Source organism: Beta vulgaris, chromosome 5, assembly GCF_026745355.1.
Source record: "Beta vulgaris subsp. vulgaris cultivar EL10 chromosome 5, EL10.2, whole genome shotgun sequence".
In the NCBI taxonomy this organism is placed as follows: Eukaryota; Viridiplantae; Streptophyta; class Magnoliopsida; order Caryophyllales; family Amaranthaceae; genus Beta; species Beta vulgaris.
Window position 1 is genome coordinate 29,334,118 of NC_079206.1, and position 19,495 is coordinate 29,353,612.

At 38.9% G+C, this 19,495-nt stretch overlaps 1 long non-coding RNA gene across 2 annotated transcripts; it reads left to right on the plus strand.

Annotated features, from left to right (window-relative positions):
• Positions 1-257: 257 nt before the first annotated feature.
• On the plus strand, positions 258-2,187 carry LOC130591495 (uncharacterized). 2 transcript variants are annotated; one of them, XR_008969242.1, is made up of 3 exons: positions 258-472; positions 1,173-1,232; positions 1,889-2,187. It is a non-coding gene; the product is annotated as an uncharacterized LOC130591495 (long non-coding RNA). The 2 variants fall into 2 exon arrangements; XR_008969241.1 differs by lacking the exon at positions 1,173-1,232.
• Positions 2,188-19,495: the final 17,308 nt, after the last annotated feature.

Below are 19,495 nucleotides of genomic sequence, written 5' to 3' on the forward strand. Positions count from 1 at the left end.
TTAATAATTAAATTCATTTATCTTTAGGAATTATTTTGTAAATAATTTATATGCTTATAATGGGACAAGTTTAATAAGTAATTTAACTAATAATAGTAATAAGAGGAAATATACTCACATATATGTAAGAAGGGGGAAAATGGAAAAATAAAACAAGAAAAGAAAAAGGAAAGAAAAAAAATAACAAAAACAAAAGAACGACATCATAACGGTGCTTCACCACCGTTCAACCTATTCACCATCTTCAACATCTTCACCATCTTCTTCTCTCAAAATCTTTAACATTCTTCCTTCATCACAACCACCACTGTTGCCAACGACACAACCATAACCGCCACTAGAGGTGACACCATAGAAGTAGGCGGAGGAAGGAAGAAAAGGGGGGTCGTCGTTGCTGTAATTTGGAGCATTTGGTGCTCGAATTAGGGGCGTTTGCAAGTTATTTCTCATCCCCAATCTTCTATATTAGTGGGTAAGATGAATTCCTCAACTAATTTAAGTTTTCTTTTAAAAATTATGAAGTTAGGGTTTTTAGATTGAAATTGGATTGGGGTTTTTGATTTTAGAGTTTGGGTGTGGAATTTATTGAGTTGAATGTTCATTCATGAGCTTAATAGTTATTTTAGAATAGTAGGAAGCTTGTTAATGTTCAAGTGAATATAGTGTGCTGTAATTCGTAGAATTACCAGTTCAGGTTCGTATTTTGCGTTTTTAGGCAGTTTACGGGCATTTTTAGCAAAAATACTATTTCCCAAAAGTTGTTTGTATTGAAATTTTACTCACGATAGGCTCAATAAACGCTTGATTTGGACTTCGTAGGAGAAAGTTATGCTCATATTAAGTTTCTGTTCAAATTTCATATTTTATATAGTTGATTTAAAACTCTACTTTTCATATAATTGCTTCATAATGAACTTTTGAGTTACCATATGAACATATAATTCTTTAATGTTGATTTAATATAAAGTAAGATGATTTTGATTAATTTGGTAAGGGTTTTAGTTAGACGGTTTGACTTAGACGTTAGAACATGAAAGTCATTTATATGGTAAAAGAACATGATATGTTTGTTTGATGTTTTATGTGAAATTAGAAAATGTTGATGGCTTTGTGAACTAGACTTAGTTGTATCCAAGTCTTTTACTTACGAAGTACACACATTTATATTGTAGATTTCGGTTTCATTGAGGAGCCGTATTGACTGAGCTAGTTGGTTTGATATAGTTTAAAAGGTAAGATTCCTTACTTAAATCTTTAATAGTTACAAGAAAGGTCTACAAAAGATAAGATTTCAACTAAAACTTTCATATTTACGAGAAACGATTATAAAGGTATGTATCTCTCTTGAGTTGAGATTGGTTTGAATAGGGGGATGTTCCTCCTAATACGGATAGTTTGTTTTCAAACCTTGAATTATAAAATAGTTACAGAAAAGATTTATGGATACTTTTATGTTTTTAAACTGGTTGGGATTGCCTTTATGGTGTCTCAAGGAATCGGAACTTTGTCGGGATCGTCTCGACATTACAGAATAGTTGGGGGGGGGGGTACGTTGATCAGTTTGTGGGGTGTGCACACTAGGGGTCTTTGTCTAATAGTTACCCAGAGGGCCTAGCTAGCGCAATGGGAAATAAAGTTCGTTCCATTCCATAGATTTATGATTCTAAGATTCTGAAAGAAACTGTTTTAGCAGAGAAAATAGAAAAGTATTTGGTTTGGAAAAGAAATGAAGAAAAATGTTTTACAATGTTTTATTTAGTATTGGGGTTGCAAAAGTGAATGATTTCTAGGATATAATTAATGCATCCTACCTGCATATGTATTTGGCTTTACAGTATTGAATCTTGCTCAGCCTGTTTGGCTGATACTACATGCTTGATATATGCAGGTACATGAAGGCTTAGAGTCGGGGTATGGGCGGAGAGTAACGTCCACTAGTTTTGCGTAAATATAGTTATAATAGTTCTGTTCTGGTGTATTTCTTATATATAATCAATATTTTGAGACTTAGGGTTGTAAATATTAATCCACCTAAATCTTTATTCGGTTGGGTTGTAATAGTTTAAAATAAACTTTAAATTAGTTTTGGTGCAGGTAGTTCTTCCTTAGCGATTATTCTCGTAATAATCGTGGAATAACACGTTTGGATTTCGAGTAGTTATACAGGAATTTCGTTGGTATTTGAAATGGGTGGAGTTGTTGGGAATTTGGATTTTGGATTGCTGATTTGTTGAAATAGGTTTAAAATTCGGACGCCAGTCCTAAATTAAATTATAGGCAGTCCATTTTTCAAACGGAACTCTGCCGAATTTTCTATAGAATTTTAATATTATTTAATTTAATGAATCACTCGAAATTCAGGGGTGTTATACATACGGTCGCAAGGTTGCTCTGATACCATTTTGTAACAGCCCGCTCTTTCGAGCTGCTAGCGAAAAACACTTAACATCCATAAACTTAAATTAACTCTTAAATAATTAACTTGCAGCGGAAAAACAACCTTAACACGAGTATCTTGACCAAAATTCCCAAAATGATTACGATGAAATATCTGAAACTAACTCTGAATCAACTATCTAAATACAAACTTAATCTATTATCTACAACGACATCTTTATCTTGCTCCACTTCCAATTCCGAGCTCATAACACCAAACCTGCAAATTCAGGGAGAAAATACAAAGCAAACAAAATTCCAAAATAAGTGGAAAATTCGTAACCTTTACTTCAGCCCGTTATAAACATTTTACTTCTCAAATCATTTCTTTTCCGTTACAACGCTGGCATAGCTCACTCTCTTAAACAAATTAGTGGCAAGTACGGGCTTTGGAGAAAGGACAAACACTGCTTCCAAGATTCGTTATGGAGCCCAGCAATACTACCCCCAAGGTTCGCTATGGAGCGTAGCCGATCGTATCAGGTTAAAAAGAATAACCTTCCTCCACCCATACCTTGCCCACTTTCTATTTTCAGTTCATAAACTAAGCCATCAAAACATTTGCATATTCATATTCATCGAATAACATTTCCAGAATCAACTCATAACATCACATTCATAACTATGGCCATAGTACGAACTTATGTATCAAAAACAGAATAAAGATCCACACACACATGGGCATGAGTAAATGATTTTATTGAACATAAAAGTTACCTGAAAAGCAATCCAATTCCAACAACACAATTTCCTTCATAGTCCCGAATGATACTTAACTAGAAAATCATCCTCCAAAAATCACCTCACAATAATAACGATAATTAATAACTAAACTTACACTAATCTAATTAACTTCTTCTAATACAACCACTATGCTAATCAAACTAAATCCCGCAAATAGAAACTAACTAATTTTATAACTTTTACATTTATCTTCAAATATATCAACTCTAACCACACAACATCAACCACAACAACACCTACCCAATAATACCTACTACAACACAGCAACAACAACATCTTCACCACCACAATTAAACTAATACCCCATAATTAAACTCTTAACCATAGTCTCAATATAAATTGGATTTACTAATCAAGAATTCTAAAATTAAAAACAAAGAGGTAAATTACCTCTGCTCTACTAGGAGCAGCGAAGAACAGGGCATAGAGGGGGGTTTCGAAGCTTTGACGGCGAGCACCGCCAACCACTACAACACTAGCAGCAATGACTGAACACAACTGCCGGTAGAAGAGAGGAGTGATGGCGGCAGACGACGAAGCTCCGGCGAGACAAGGCAGCAGCACAACACAACGCATCAACACATAGAGGATAGAGAAAAACAGGACAGCAGCAATAACATCACCGGCAGCAACGACGCGAACGGAAAGGAGAATTCCGGCGAGCAGCAACGGCGAACGAGAGAGAGGAGGTCAGGTTTCGATTTGGAGTTTATCTTCCAAAACAAACCGACAACCTTAAAGGATGCGAACCCGACTTCGATTTTCTATTTGGGCCAAATACTGCTCAACTAAATGCACCAAATTCAAGATATAAAATAATAATAATAATAATAATAATAACCTTATAAAATTAAACATATAAATATATTACAAACACGACAATATAATTCAACTCCAACTCAAATAAGAATTTCCGAAACATAATTAACTTAATAAATATAATTAGCATTTAAATAAACGTTTTTAAAAACAGGGCAATTACCTCTGATTTCAACAAATACAACTTCTGAGCTCACGAACCCCTTAGAAATGGTAAAAAAACAATTCAGGCTTTTGAATCTCTCAATTCTTATGTCAGAGCTAGAAGTTAGGCCGAATTTATGATTTTGGGCCCTGATGCGGACATAGACGCGAAAATTAGGCCCGAAATTGTTTTTTTTACCATTTCTAAGGGGTTCGAGAGCTCAGAAGCTGCACTCGTTGAAGTACGATTTTTCATGTCTGTTTCCTGCTCATCTTGTCCCAACATTGTAATTTGGGCCTAACTCCTAGCTCGGACATCATAATTGAGCGATTCAAAGCCTGACATGTTTTTTCCCCATTTCTAAGGGGTTCGTGAGCTCAGAAGCTGAATTCCTTGCATTCATATTTTTTGCGTTTGTTTACAGCTCATCTGTGCCCAAAATCGTAATTTGGGCCTAACTCCTATCTCGGACATCAGAATTGAACGATTCCAAAGACTGACATGATTTTTTATCAATTGTAAGGGGTTCATAAGCTGAGAAGTTGAATTCATTGAAGTTCGATTTTTCGTGTCTGTTTCATGCTCATCTTGGCCCAACATCGTAATTTTGACCTAACACCTATCTCGGACATAAGAATTGAGCGATTCCAAAGCCTGACATGTTTTTTTACCATTTCTAAGGGGCTCGCGAGCTCAAAAGCTGAATTCCTTGCAGCCTAATTTTTCGCGTCTGTGCCCTTCTTATCTTAGCTCAAAATTGTAAATTGGGACTAACTCCTAGCTCGAACCTCAAAATCAAGCGATTAAAAAGCCTGATATGTTTTCTTACCATTTCTAAGGGGTTCGTGGGCTCAGATGCTGAATTCGTTGAAGTCCGATTTTTCGCGTCTGTTTCTTGCTCATCTTGGCTCAAAATCGTAATTTGGGGCTAGCTCCTAGCTCAGACATCATAATTGAGTGATTCCGAAGCCGGACATGTTTTTATACCATTTCTAAGGGTTTCGTGAGTTCAGAAGCTGAATTCCTTGCAGTCAAATTTTTTGTGTCTGTTTACTACTCATTTGTGCCCAAAATCGTAATTTGGGCCTAACTCCTAGCTCGGATATTAGAATTGAGCGATTCAAAAGCCTGAATTGTTTTTTTTTCCATTTCTAAGGGGTTCGTGAGCTCAGAAGCTGAATTCGTTGAAGTACGATTTTGTCTGTTTCCTACTCATCTTGGCCCAACACCGTAATTTGGGCATAACTCGTAGCTCGTACATCATAATTAGGCGATTCCAAAACCTGACATGTTTTTTTTACCATTTCTAAGGGGTTAGTGAGCTCAGAAGCTGAATTCCTTGAAGTCAGATTTTTCGTATCTGTTTACTACTCATTTGTGCCCAAAATCTTAATTTGGGCCTAACTCTTAGCTCGGACATCGGAATTGAGCGATTCAAAAGCCTAAATTGGTTTTTTACCATTTCGAAGGGGTTCGTGAGCTCAGAAGCTGAATTTGGTGATGTCCGATTTTTCGTGTCTTTTTCACGCTCATCTTGGCCCAACATCGTAATTTTGACCTAGCTCCTATCTCTAAGGGGTTCGTGAGCTCAGAAGCTGAATTCTTAGCAGTAACATTAATCGTGTCTATTTAGTATTCATCTGTGCCGAAAATCGTAATTTGGGCAAAAACTCTTAACTCAGACATCAGAATTGAGCGATTCAAAAGCCTTAATTGGATTTTTACAAATTCTAAGGGGTTCGTGAGCTCAGAAGCTGAATTCGTTGAAATCCGATTTTTCGTGTTTGTTTCATGCTCATCTTGGCCCTACATCATAATTTCGACCTACCTCCTATCTCGGACATCAGAATTTAGCGATTCCAAAGCCAGACATGTTTTTTCCTATTTCTAAGGGGTTCGTGACCTCATAAGCTGAATTCCTTGCAGTCAGATTTTTTGCGTCTGTTTACAGCTCATCATTGCTCAAAATCGTAATTTGGGCCTACGTCCTACCTAGGACATCAGAATTGAACGATTCCAAAGATTGACATGATTTTTTTATCAATTGTAAGGGGTTTGTAAGCTGAGAAGTTGAATTCGTTGAAATCCGATTTTTCGTGTCTGTTTCATGCTCATCCTAGCCCAACATGGTAATTTCGACCTAACTCCTATATCGGACATCAGAATTGAGCGATTCCAAAGCCTGTCATGTTTTTTTACCATTTCTAAGGGGCGCGTGAGCTCAGAAGCTGAATTTCTTGCAGCCTAATTTTTCGCGTCTGTGTCCTTATCTTAGCTCAAAATTGTAATTTGGGACTAACTCCGAGCTCGGACTTCAAAATTGAGCGATTAAAAAGCCTGAAATGTTTTCTTACCATTTCTAAGGGGATCGTGGGCTCAGAAGATGAAGTCGTTGAAGTCCGATTTTTCACGTCCGTTTCTTGCTCATCTTGGCTCAAAATCATAATTTGGGCCTAACTCCTAGCTCGGACATCAGAATTGAGCGATTCAAAAGCCTGAATTGTTTTTATACCATTTGTAAGGGGTTCTTGAGCTCAGTAGCAGAATTCGTCGAAATTCGATTTTTCAGCTCTGCTTCCTACTCATCTTGGCCCAACATTGTAATTTGGGCCTAACTCCAATCTCGGACATGAGAATTAAGCGATTCAAAAGTCTGACATGTTTTTTTCCCACTTCTAAGGAGTTCGTGAGCTTAGAAATTGAATTCCTTGCAAGCAGATTTTTGGTGTCTGTTTACAGCTCATCTATGCCCAAAATCGTAATTTGGGCCTAGTTTGGACATCAAAATTGAACGATTCCAAAGCCTCGTATGATTTTTTACCAATTGTAAGGGTTTGTAATCTCAGAAGCTGAATTCGTTGAAGTCCGATTTTTCGTGTCTGCTTCATGGTCATCTTGGCCCAACATCGTAATTTGGACCTAACTCCTATCTCGGACATCAGAATTGAGCGATTCCAAAGCCTGACATGTTTTTTACCATTTCTAAGGGGCTCGTGAGCTCAGAAGCTGAATTCCTTGCAGCCCAATTTTTCGCGTCTGTGTCCTTCTCATATTGGCACAAAATTGTAATTTGGGACTAACTCATACCTCGGACCTCAAAATTGAGCGATTCAATAGCCTAAAATGTTTTTTTTTACATTTTCTAAAGGGTTTGTGAGCTGAGAAGCTAAATTCGTTGAAGTTCGTTTTTTCGCGTTCGTTTCTTGCTCATCTTGGCCCAAAATCGTAATTTGGGCCTAACTCCTAGCTCCGACATCAGAATTGAGGAATTAAAGAGCCTGAATTTGTTTTTTTACCATTTCTAAGGGGTTCGTGAGCTCATAAGCTGAATTTGTTGAAGTTCGATGTTTCGTGTCTGTTTCATGCTCATCTTGGCCCAAGATCGTAATTTCGACCTAACTCCTATCTCGGACATCAGAATTGAGCAATTCCAAAGCCTGACATGTTTTTTACCATTTCTAAGGGGCTCGTGAGCTCAGAAGCTGAATCCTTGCAGCCCAATTTTTCACGTCTGTACTTCTCATCTTGGCTCAAAATTGTAATTTGGGACTAACCCCTACCTCAGACCTCAAAATTGAGTGATTAAAAAGCCTGAAATGTTTTTTTTTTACATTTTCTAAGGGGTTCGTGAGCTGAGAAGCTAAATTCGTTGATGTTTGTTTTTTCGCGTCCGTTTCTTGCTCATCCTGGCCCAAAATCGTAATATGGGCCTAACTCCTAGCTCTGACATCAGAATTGAGCAATTCAAAAGCCTAAATTATTTTTTTACCATTTCTAAGGGGTTCGTGAGTTCAGAAGCTGAATTTGTTGAAGTCCGATTTTTCGTGTTTGTTTCATGCTCATCTTGGCCCAAACTCGTAATTTCGATCTAACTCTTATCTCGGACATCAGAATTGAGCGATTCCAAAGCCTGACATGTTTTTTTACCATTTCTAAGGGGCTCGTGAGCTCAGAAGTTAAATTCCTTGCAGCCCAATTTTTCACGTCAATGTCCTTCTCATCTTGGCTCAAAATTGTAATTTGGGACTAACTCCTACCTCGGACCTCAAAATTGAGCGATTCAAAAGCCTGAAATGTATTTTTTTTTTTCATTTTCTAAGGGGTTCGTGAGCTGAGAAGCTAAATTCGTTGAAGTTTGTTTTTTCGCGTCCGTTTCTTCCTCATCTTCGCCCAAAATCGTTATTTGGGGCTAACTCCTAGCTCCGACATCAAATTGTGCAATTCAAAAGCCTGAATTGGTTTCTTTTTACCATTTTTAAGGCGTTTGTGAGCTCAGAAGTTGAATTCGTTGAAGTCCGATTTTTCGTGTTTGTTTCATGCTCATCTTGGCCCAACATCGTAATTTCGATCTAACTCCTATCCCGGACATCAGAATTGAGCGATTTCAAAGCCTGACATGTCTTTATTTACCATTTCTAAGGGGCTCGTGATCTCAGAAGTTGAATTCCTTGCAGCCCAATTTTTCTCGTCTGGCTCCTTCTCATCTTGGCTCAAAATTATAATTTGGGACTAACTCCTACCCTGGACCTCAAAATTGAGCGATTCAAAAGCCTGAAATGTTTTCTTTACCATTTCTAAGGGGTTCGTGAGCTCGGAAGCTGAATTCCTTGCAATCAGATTTTTAGTGTCTGTTTACTAGTCATTTGTGCCCGAAATCGTAATTTGGGCCTAACTCCTAGCTCCGACATCAGAATTGAGCAATTCAGCATGAATTGGTTTTTTACCATTTCTAAGGGGTTTGTGAGCTCAGAAGCTCAATTCGTTAAAGTCCGATTTTTGGTGTCTGTTTAATGCTCATCTTGGCCCAACATCGTAATTTCGACCTAAATCCTATCTCGGACATCAGAATTGACTGATTCCCAAGCCTGACATGTTTTTTTACCATTTCTAAGGGGCTCGTCATCTAAGAAGCTGAATTCCTTGCAGCCCAATTTTTCTCGTCTGTCTCCTTCTTATCTTCACTCAAAATTGTAATTTGGGACTAACTCCTAGCTCGGACCTTTAAATTGAGCGATTCAAAAGCCTGAAATGTTTTTTTTTTACATTTTCTAAGGGGTTCGTGAGCTGAGTAGCTGAATTCGTTGAAGTTCGATTTTTCGCGTCCGTTTCTTGCTCATCTTGGCTCAAAATCGTAATTTGGGCCTAACTCCTAGCTCAGACATCAGAATTGAGCACTTTAAAAGCCTGAATTGTTTTTATACCATTTGTAAGGGGTTCTTGAGCTCAGAAGCAGAATTCGTCGAAATCCGATTTTTCATGTCTACTTCCTACTCATCTTGGCCCAACATTGTAATTTGGGCCTAACTCCAATCTCGGACATCAGAATTGAGCGATTCCAAAGTCTGACATGTTTTTTTCTTATTTCTAAGGGGTTCGTGAGCTCAGAAACTGAATTCCTTGTAGTCGGATTTTTTGTGTCTGTTTACAGCTCATCTATGCCCAAAATCGTAATTTGGGCCTAACTCCTAGCTCGGACATCAGAATTGAACGATTCCAAAGTCTGACATGATTTTTTACCAATTGTAAGGGGCTCGTAATCTCAGAAGTTGAATTTGTTGAAGTCCGATTTTTCGTGCCTGTTTCATGCTCATCTTGGCCCAACATCGTAATTTCGACCTAACTCCTATCTCGGACATCAGAATTGAACGATTCCAAAGCCTGACATGTTTTTTTACCATTTCTAAGGGGTTCGTGAGCTCAGAAGCTGAATTCCTTGCAACCCAATTTTTCGCGTCTGTGTCCTTCTCATATTGGCTCAAAATTGTAATTTGGGACTAACTCATACCTCGGACCTCAAAATTGAGCGATTATAAAGCCTGAAATGTTTTTTTTTACATTTTCTAAAGGGTTTGTGAGCTGAGAAGCTAAATTCGTTGAAGTTCGTTTTTTCGCGTTCGTTTCTTGCTCATCTTGGCCTAAAATTGTAATTTGGGCCTAACTCCTAGCTCCGACATCAGAATTGAGGAATTAAAGAGCCTGAATTTGTTTTTTTTACCATTTCTAAGGGGTTCGTGAGCTCATAAGCTGAATTTGTTGAAGTTCGATGTTTCGTGTCTGTTTCATGCTCATCTTGGCCCAAGATCGTAATTTCGACCTAACTCCTATCTCGGACATCAGAATTGAGCAATTCCAAAGCCTGACATGTTTTTTTTTACCGTTTCTAATGGACTCGTCATCTAAGATGCTGAATTCCTTGCAGCCTAATTTTTCTCGTTTGTCTCCTTCTAATCTTGGCTCAAAATTGTAATTTGGGACTAACTTCTAGCCCGGACCTGAAAATTGAGCGATTCAAAAGCCTGAAATGTTTTTTTTACCATTTCTAAGGGGTTCGTGAGCTCAAAAACTGAATTCCTTGCAGTCAAATTTTTAGTGGCTGTTTACTAGTCATCTGTGCCCAAAATCGTTATTTGGGCCTAACTCCTAGCTCCAACATCAGAATTGAACAATTCAAAAGCCTGAATTGGTTTTTTACAATTTCTAAGGGGTTTGTGAGCTCAGAAGCTGAATTCGTTGAAGTCCGATTTTTCGTGTCTGTTTCACGGTCATCTTGGCCCAACATCGTAATTTCGACCTAACTCTTATCTCGGACATCAGAATTGAGCGATTCGAAAGCCTGACATGTTTTTTTTACCATTTCTATGGGGCTCGTGAGCTCATAAGCTAAATTCCTTGCAGCCCAATTTTTCGCGTCTGTGTCCTTCTCATCTTGGCTCAAAATTGTAATTTGGGACTAACTCCTACCTCGGACCTCAAAATTGAGCGATTCAAAAGCCTGAAATGTTTTTTTTACCATTTCTAAGGGGTTCGTGAGCTCAGAAGCTGAATTCCTTGCAGTCAGATTTTTGTGTCTGTTTACTACTCATTTGTGCCCAAAATCGTAATTTCGGCGTAACTCCTAGCTCCGACATAAGAATTGAGCAATTCCAAAACCTGAATTAGTTTTTTACGAATTCTAAGGGGTTTGTGAGCTCAGAAGCTGACTTCCTTGAAGTCCAATTTTTTGTGAATGTTTCATGCTCATCTTGGCCCAACATCGTAAATTCGACCTAACACCTATCTCGGACATTAGAATTGAGCGATTCCAAAGCAAGACATGTTTTTTTACCATTTCCAAGGGGCTCGTGAGCTCATAAGCTAAATTCCTTGCAGCCCAATTTTTCGCGTCTGTGTCCTTCTGATCTTGGCTCAAAATTGTAATTTAAGACTAACTCGTACCTCGGACATCAGAATTGAGCGATTCAAAAGCCTGAAATGTTTTTTTTTCCATTTGTAAGGGGTTCGTGAGCTCAGAAGCTGAATTCCTTGCAGTCAGATTTTATGTGTCTGTTTACTACTCATCTGTGCCCAAAAACGTAATTTAAGCCTAACTTCTAGCTCAGACATCACAATTGAGCAATTCAAAAGCCTGAATTGGTTTTTTTTACCATTACTAAGGGATTCGTGAGCTCAGAAGCTAAATTCGTTAAAGTACGATTTTTCGTGTCTGTTTCATGCTCATCTTGGCCCAACATCGTAATTTCGACCTAACTCCTATCTCGAACATCAGAATTGAGCGATTCCAAAGTCTGCTATGGTTTTTTTTACCATTTCCAAGGGGTTTGTGAGCTCATAAGCTGAATTCCTTGCAGTCAGATTTTTTGCGTCTGTTTACAGCTCATCTATGCCCAAAATCGTAATTTGGGCCTAAGTCCTACCTCGGACATCAGAATTGAACGATTCCAAAGCATGACATTATTTTTTACCAATTGTAAGGGGTTCGTAATCTCAGAAGCTGAATTCGTTGAAGTCCGATGTTTCGTGTCTGTTTCATTCTCAACTTGGCCCAACATCGTAATTTCGACCTAACTCCTATCTCGGACATCAGAATTGAGCGATTCCAAAGCCTGACATGTTTTTTTACCATTTCTAAGGGGCTCGTGAGCTCAGAAACTGAATTCCTTGCAGCCCAACTTTTCGCGTCTGTGTCCTTCTCATATTGGCTCAGAATTGTAATTTGGGACTAACTTCTACCTCGGACCTCAAAATTGAGCGATTAAAAAGCATGAAATGTTTTTTTTACATTTTCTAAGGGGTTCGTGAGCTAAGAAGCTAAATTCGTTGAAGTTCGTTTTTTCGCGTCCGTTTCTTGCTCATCTTGGCCCAAAATCGTAATTTGGGCCTAACTCCTAGCTCCGACATCAGAATTGAGCAATTCAAAAGCCTGAATTGGTTTTTTTTTTTTACCATTTCTAAGGAGATCGTGAGCTCAGAAGCTGAAATTGTTGAAGTCCGATTTTTCGTGTTTGTGTCATGCTCATCTTGGCCCAACATCGTAATTTCGACCTAACTCCTATCTTGGACATCAGAATTGAGCGATTCTAAAGCCTGGCACGGTTTATTTTTACCATTTCTAAGGTGTTCGTGAGCTCAGAAGCTAAATTCCTTGCAGCCCAATTTTTCGCGTCTGTGTCCTTCTCATCTTGGCTCAAAATTTTAATTTCGGACTAACTCCTAGCTCAAACCTCAAAATTGAGCGATTCAAAATCCTGAAATGTTTTTTTTTCCATTTCTAAGGGGTTCGTGAGCTAAGAAGCGAAATTCGTTGATGTCCGATTTTTCGCGTCCGTTTCTTGCTCATCTTGGCCTAAAATCGTTATTTGGGCCTAACTCCTTGCTCAGACATCAGAATTGAGCGATTCAAAAGCCTGAAATGTTTTATTACTATTTCTAAGGGGTTCGTGAGCACAGAAGCTGAATTTGTTGAAGTTCGATTTTTCGTGTCTGTTTCCTACTCATCTTGGCCCAACATCATAATTTGGGCCTAACTCTTATCTCGGATATCAGAATTGAGCAATTCCAAAGCCTGACATGTTTTTTCCCATTTCTTAGGGGTTCGTGAGCTGAGAAGCTAAATTCTTTGAAGTCCGATTTTTTGCGTCTGTTTACAGCTCATCTCTGGCCAAAATCGTAATTTGGGCCTAACTGTAAGCTCGGACATCAGAATTGAACGATTCCAAAGACAGACATGATTTTTTTTATCAATTCTTAAGGGTTTGTAAGCTTAGAAGTTGCATTCGTTGAAGTCCGATTTTCGTGTCTGTTTCATGCTTATCTTAGCCCAACATAGTAAATTCGACCTAACTCCTATCTCGAACATCAGAATTGAGCGATTCCAAAGCGTGACATGTTTTTTACCATTTGGAAGGGGCTCGTGAGCTCAGAAGCTGAATTCGTTGAAGTCCGACTTTTCGTCTCTGTTTGATGCTCAACTTGGCCCAACATCGTAATTTCGACCTAAATCCTATCTCGGACATCAAAATTGAGCGATTCCAATGCCTGGCTTGTTTTTTTATATCATTTAAGGGGCTCGTCATCTAAGAAGCTGAATTCCTTGCAGCCCAATTTTTCTCGTCTGTCTCCTTCTTATCTTGGCTCAAAATTGTAATTTGGGACTAACTCCTATCTAGGACCTCAAAATTGAGCGATTCAAAAGCCTGAAATGTTTTTTTACCATTTCTAAGGGGTTTGTGAGCTCAGAAGCTGAATTCCTTGCAGTCAAATTTTTTCTATCTGCTTACTACTTATCTTTGCCCAAACACGTAAATTGGGCCTAACTTCTAGCTCAGACATCAGAATTGAGCAATTCAAAAGCCTGAATTGGTTTTTTTTTACCATTACTAAGGGTTCGTTAGTTCAGAAGCTGATTCGTTGAAGTCCGATTTTTCGTGTTTGTTTCGTGCTCATCTTGGCCCTACATCATAATTTCGACCTAACTCCTATCTCGGACATCAGAATTAAGCGTTTCCAAAGCCTGACATGTTTTTTCCCATTTCAAGGGTTCGTGAGCTCATAAGCTGAATTCGTTGCAGTCAGATTTTTTGCGTCTGTTTACAACTCATATAAGCCCAAATTCGTAATTTGGGCCTAAGTCCTACCTCGGACATCAGAATTGAATGATTCCAAAGCCTGACATGATTTTTTTACGAATTGTAAGGGGTTCGTAATCTCATAAGCTGAATTCGTTGAAGTCCGATTTTTCGTGTCTGTTTCATGCTCATCTTGGCCCAACATCGTAATTTCGACCTAAATCCAATCTCGGACATCAGGAATTGAGCGATTCCAAAGCCTGGCTTGTTTTTTTTTACCATTTCTAAGGGGCTCGTCATCTAAGAAGTTGAATTCCTTGCAGCCAATTTTTTCTCGTCTGTCTCTTCTTATCTTTGCTGAAATTATAATTTGAGACTAACTCTAGCTTCGACCTCAAAATTGAGCGATTCAAAAGCCTGAAATGTTTTTTTTTTACCAAGTGTAAGGGTTCGTGAGCTCAGAAGCTGAATTCCTTGCATTCAAATTTTTTGTGTCTGTTTACTACTCATCTGTGCCAAAAACGTAATTTGGGCCTAACTTCTAGCTCAGACAACATAATTGAGCGATTCAAAAGTCTGACATTTTTTTTTCCATTTAAGGGGTTCGTGAGCTTAAAATTGAATTCCTTGAAGCAGATTTTTGGTGTCTGTTTACAGCTCATCTATGCCCAAAATCGTAATTTGGGCCTAAGTCCTACCTCGGACATCAGAATGAACGATTCCAAAGCATGACATGATTTTTTTACCAATTGTAAGGGGTTCGTAATCTCAGAAGCTGAATTCGTTGAAGTCTGATGTTTCGTGTCTGTTTCATGCTCATCTTGGCCCAACATCGTAATTTCGACCTAACTCCTATCTCGGACATTAGAATTGAGCGATTCCAAAGCCTGACATGTTTTTTTACCATTTCTAAGGGGTTCGTGAGCTCAGAAGCTGAATTCCTTGCAGCCCATTTATCCGGGTCTGTGTCCTTCTCATATTGGCTCAAAATTGTAACTTGGGACTAACTCCAACCTCGGACCTCAAAATTGAGCGATTAAAAAGCATGAAATGTTTTTTTTACATTTTCTAAGGGGTTCGTGAGCTGAGAAGCTAAATTCGTTGAAGTTCGTTTTTTCGCGTCCGTTTCTTGCTCATCTTGGCCCAAAATCGTAATTTGGGCCTAACTCCTAGCTCCGACATCAGAATTGAGCAATTCAAAAGCCTGAATTGGTTTTTTTTTTTTACCATTTCTAAGGGGATCGTGAGCTCAGAAGCTGAAATTGTTGAAGTCCGATTTTTCGTGTTTGTGTTATGCTCATCTTGGCCCAACATCGTAATTTCGACCTAACTCCTATCTTGGACATCTGAATTGAGCGATTCTAAAGCCTGGCATGGGTTATTTTTACCATTTCTAAGGTGTTCGTGAGCTCAGAAGCTGAATTCCTTGCAGCCTAATTTTTTCGCGTCTGTGTCCTTCTCATCTTGGCTCAAAATTGTAATTTGGGACTAACTCCTAGCTCGGACCTCAAAATTGAGCGATTCAAAATCCTGAAATGTTTTTTTTACCATTTCTAAGGGGTTCGTCCGCTGAGAAGCGAAATTCGTTGATGTCCGATTTTTCGCGTCCGTTTTTGCTCATCTTGGCCCAAAATCGTAATTTGGGCCTAACTCCTAGCTTGGACATCAGAATTGAGCGATTCAAAAGCCTGAAATATTTTTTTACCATTTCTAAGGGGTTCGTGAGCACAGAAGCTGAATTTGTTGAAGTCCGATTTTTCGTGTCTGTTTCCTGCTAATCTTGGCCCAATATCGTAATTTGGGCCTAACTCCTATCTCGGACATCAGAATTGAGCGATTCCAAAGCCGGACATGTTTTTTCCCATTTCTTAGGGGTTCGTGAGCTGAGAAGCTAAATTCTTTGAAGTCCGATTTTTTGCGTCTGTTTACAGCTCATCTCTGGCCAAAATCGTAATTTGGGCCTAACTGTAAGCTCGGACATCAGAATTGAACGATTCCAAAGACAAACATGATTTTTTTTATCAATTCTTAAGGGTTTGTAAGCTTAGAAGTTGCATTCGTTGAAGTCCGATTTTCGTGTCTGTTTCATGCTTATCTTAGCCCAACATAGTAAATTCGACCTAACTCCTATCTCGAACATCAGAATTGAGCGATTCCAAAGCGTGACATGTTTTTTACCATTTGGAAGGGGCTCGTGAGCTCAGAAGCTGAATTCGTTGAAGTCCGACTTTTCGTCTCTGTTTGATGCTCAACTTGCCCAACATCGTAATTTCGAGCTAAATCCTATCTCGGACATCAAAATTGAGCGATTCCAAAGACTGGCTTGTTTTTTTTATCATTTCTAAGGGGCTCGTCATCTAAGAAGCTGAATTCCTTGCAGCCCAATTTTTCTCGTCTGTCTCCTTCTTATCTTGGCTCAAAATTGTAATTTGGGACTAACTCCTATCTAGGACCTCAAAATTGAGCGATTCAAAAGCCTGAAATGTTTTTTTACCATTTCTAAGGGTTTGTGAGCTCAGAAGCTGAATTCCTTGCAGTCAAATTTTTTCTATCTGCTTACTACTTATCTTTGCCCAAACACGTAAATTGGGCCTAACTTCTAGCTCAGACATCAGAATTGAGCAATTCAAAAGCCTGAATTGGTTTTTTTTTACCATTACTAAGGGGTTCGTTAGTTCAGAAGCTGATTCGTTGAAGTCCGATTTTTCGTGTTTGTTTCGTGCTCATCTTGGCCCTACATCATAATTTCGACCTAACTCCTATCTCGGACATCAGAATTAAGCGTTTCCAAAGCCTGACATGTTTTTTCCCATTTCAAGGGGTTCGTGAGCTCATAAGCTGAATTCGTTGCAGTCAGATTTTTTGCGTCTGTTTACAACTCATATAAGCCCAAATTCGTAATTTGGGCCTAAGTCCTACCTCGGACATCAGAATTGAATGATTCCAAAGCCTGACATGATTTTTTACGAATTGTAAGGGGTTCGTAATCTCATAAGCTGAATTCGTTGAAGTCCGATTTTTCGTGTCTGCTTCATGCTCATCTTGGCCCAACATCGTAATTTCGACCTAAATCCAATCTCGGACATTAGAATTGAGCGATTCCAAAGCCTGGCTTGTTTTTTTTACCATTTCTAAGGGGCTCGTCATCTAAGAAGTTGAATTCCTTGCAGCCCAATTTTTCTCGTCTGTCTCCTTCTTATCTTTGCTGAAAATTATAATTTGAGACTAACTCCTAGCTTCGACCTCAAAATTGAGCGATTCAAAAGCCTGAAATGTTTTTTTTTTACCAAGTGTAAGGGGTTCGTGAGCCCAGAAGCTGAATTCCTTGCATTCAAATTTTTTGTGTCTGTTTACTACTCATCTGTGCCCAAAAACGTAATTTGGGCCTAACTTCTAGCTCAGACAACATAATTGAGCGATTCAAAAGTCTGACATGTTTTTTTCCCACTTCTAAGGGGTTCGTGAGCTTAGAAATTGAATTCCTTGAAAGCAGATTTTTGGTGTCTGTTTACAGCTCATCTATGCCCAAAATCGTAATTTGGGCCTAAGTCCTACCTCGGACATCAGAATGAACGATTCCAAAGCATGACATGATTTTTTTACCAATTGTAAGGGGTTCGTAATCTCAGAAGCTGAATTCGTTGAAGTCTGATGTTTCGTGTCTGTTTCATGCTCATCTTGGCCCAACATGTAATTTCGACTAACTCCTATCTCGGACATTAGAATGAGCGATTTCCAAGCCTGACATGATTTTTTTACCATTTCTAAGGGGTTCGTCAGCTCCGAAGCTGAATTCCTTGCAGCCCATTTATCCGGGTCTGTGTCCTTCTCATATTGGCTCAAATTGTAACTTGGGACTAACTCCAACCTCGGACCTCAAAATTGAGCGATTAAAAAGCATGAAATGTTTTTTTTACATTTTCTAAGGGGTTCGTGAGCTGAGAAGCTAAATTCGTTGAAGTTCGTTTTTTTCGCGTCCGTTTCATGCTCATCTTGGCCAAAATCGTATTTGGGCCTAACTCTTAGCTCCGACATCAGAATTGAGCAATTCAAAAGCCTGAATTGGTTTTTTTTTTTTACCATTTCTAAGGGGATCGTGAGCTCAGAAGCTGAAATTGTTGAAGTCCGATTTTTCGTGTTTGTGTTATGCTCATCTTGGCCAACATCGTAATTTCGAGCTAACTCCTATCTTGGACTTCAGAATTGAGCGATTCCAAAGCCTGGCATGTTTTTTTACCATTTCTAAGGTGTTCGTGAGCTCAGAAGCTGAATTCCTTGCAGCCCAATTTTTCGCGTCTGTGTCCTTCTCATCTTGGCTCAAATTTATAATTTGGGACTAACTCTAACTCGGACCTCAAAATTGAGCGATTCAAAAACCTGAAATGTTTTTTTTTCATTTCTAAGGGGTTCGTCCGCTGAGAAGCGAAATTCGTTGATGTCCAATATTTCGCGTCCGTTTCTTGCTCATCTTGGCCCAAAATCGTCATTGGCCTAACTCCTAGCTTGGACATCAGAATTGAGCGATTCAAAAAGCCTGAAATGTTTTTTTTTTACCTTTTCTAAGGGCATCGTGAGCTCAGAAGCTGAATTTGTTGACGTCCGATTTTCGTGTCTGTTTCCTGCCTAATCTTGGCCCAATATCGTAATTTGGGCCAACTCCTATCTCGGACATCAGAATTGAGCGATTCCAAGCCGGACATGTTTTTTCCCATTTCTTAGGGGTTCGTGAGCTGAGAAAGCTAAATTCTTTTGAAGTCCGATTTTTTGCGTCTGTTACAGCTCATCTCTGGCCAAATCGTAATTTGGGCCTAACTGTAAGCTCGGACATCAGAATTGAACGATTTCCAAAGACAAACATGATTTTTTTTATCAATTCTTAAGGGTTTGTAAGCTTAGAAGTTGCATTCGTTGAAGTCCGATTTTCGTGTCTGTTCATGCTTATCTTAGCCCAACATAGTAAATTCGACTAACTCCTATCTCGACACATAAGATTGAGCGATTCCAAAGCGTGACATGTTTTTTACCATTTGGGAAGGGCTCGTGAGCTTAGAAGCTGAGTTCGTTGAAGTCCGACTTTTCGTCTCTGTTTGATGCTCAACTTGGCCCAACATCGTAATTTCGACCTAAATCCTATCTCGGACATCAAAATTGAGCGATTCCAATGCCTGGCTTGTTTTTTTATCATTTCTAAGGGGCTCGTCATCTAAGAAGCTGAATTCCTTGCAGCCCAATTTTTCTCGTCTGTCTCCTTCTTATCTTGGCTCAAAATTGTAATTTGGGACTAACTCCTATCTAGGACCTCAAAATTGAGCGATTCAAAAGCCTGAAATGTTTTTTACCATTCTAAGGGGTTTGTGAGCTCAGAAGCTGAATTCCTTGCAGTCAAATTTTTTCTATCTGCTTACTACTTATCTTTGCCCAAAACGTAAATTGGGCCTAACTTCTAGCTCAGACATCAGAATTGAGCAATTCAAAAGCCTGAATTGGTTTTTTTTTTACCATTACT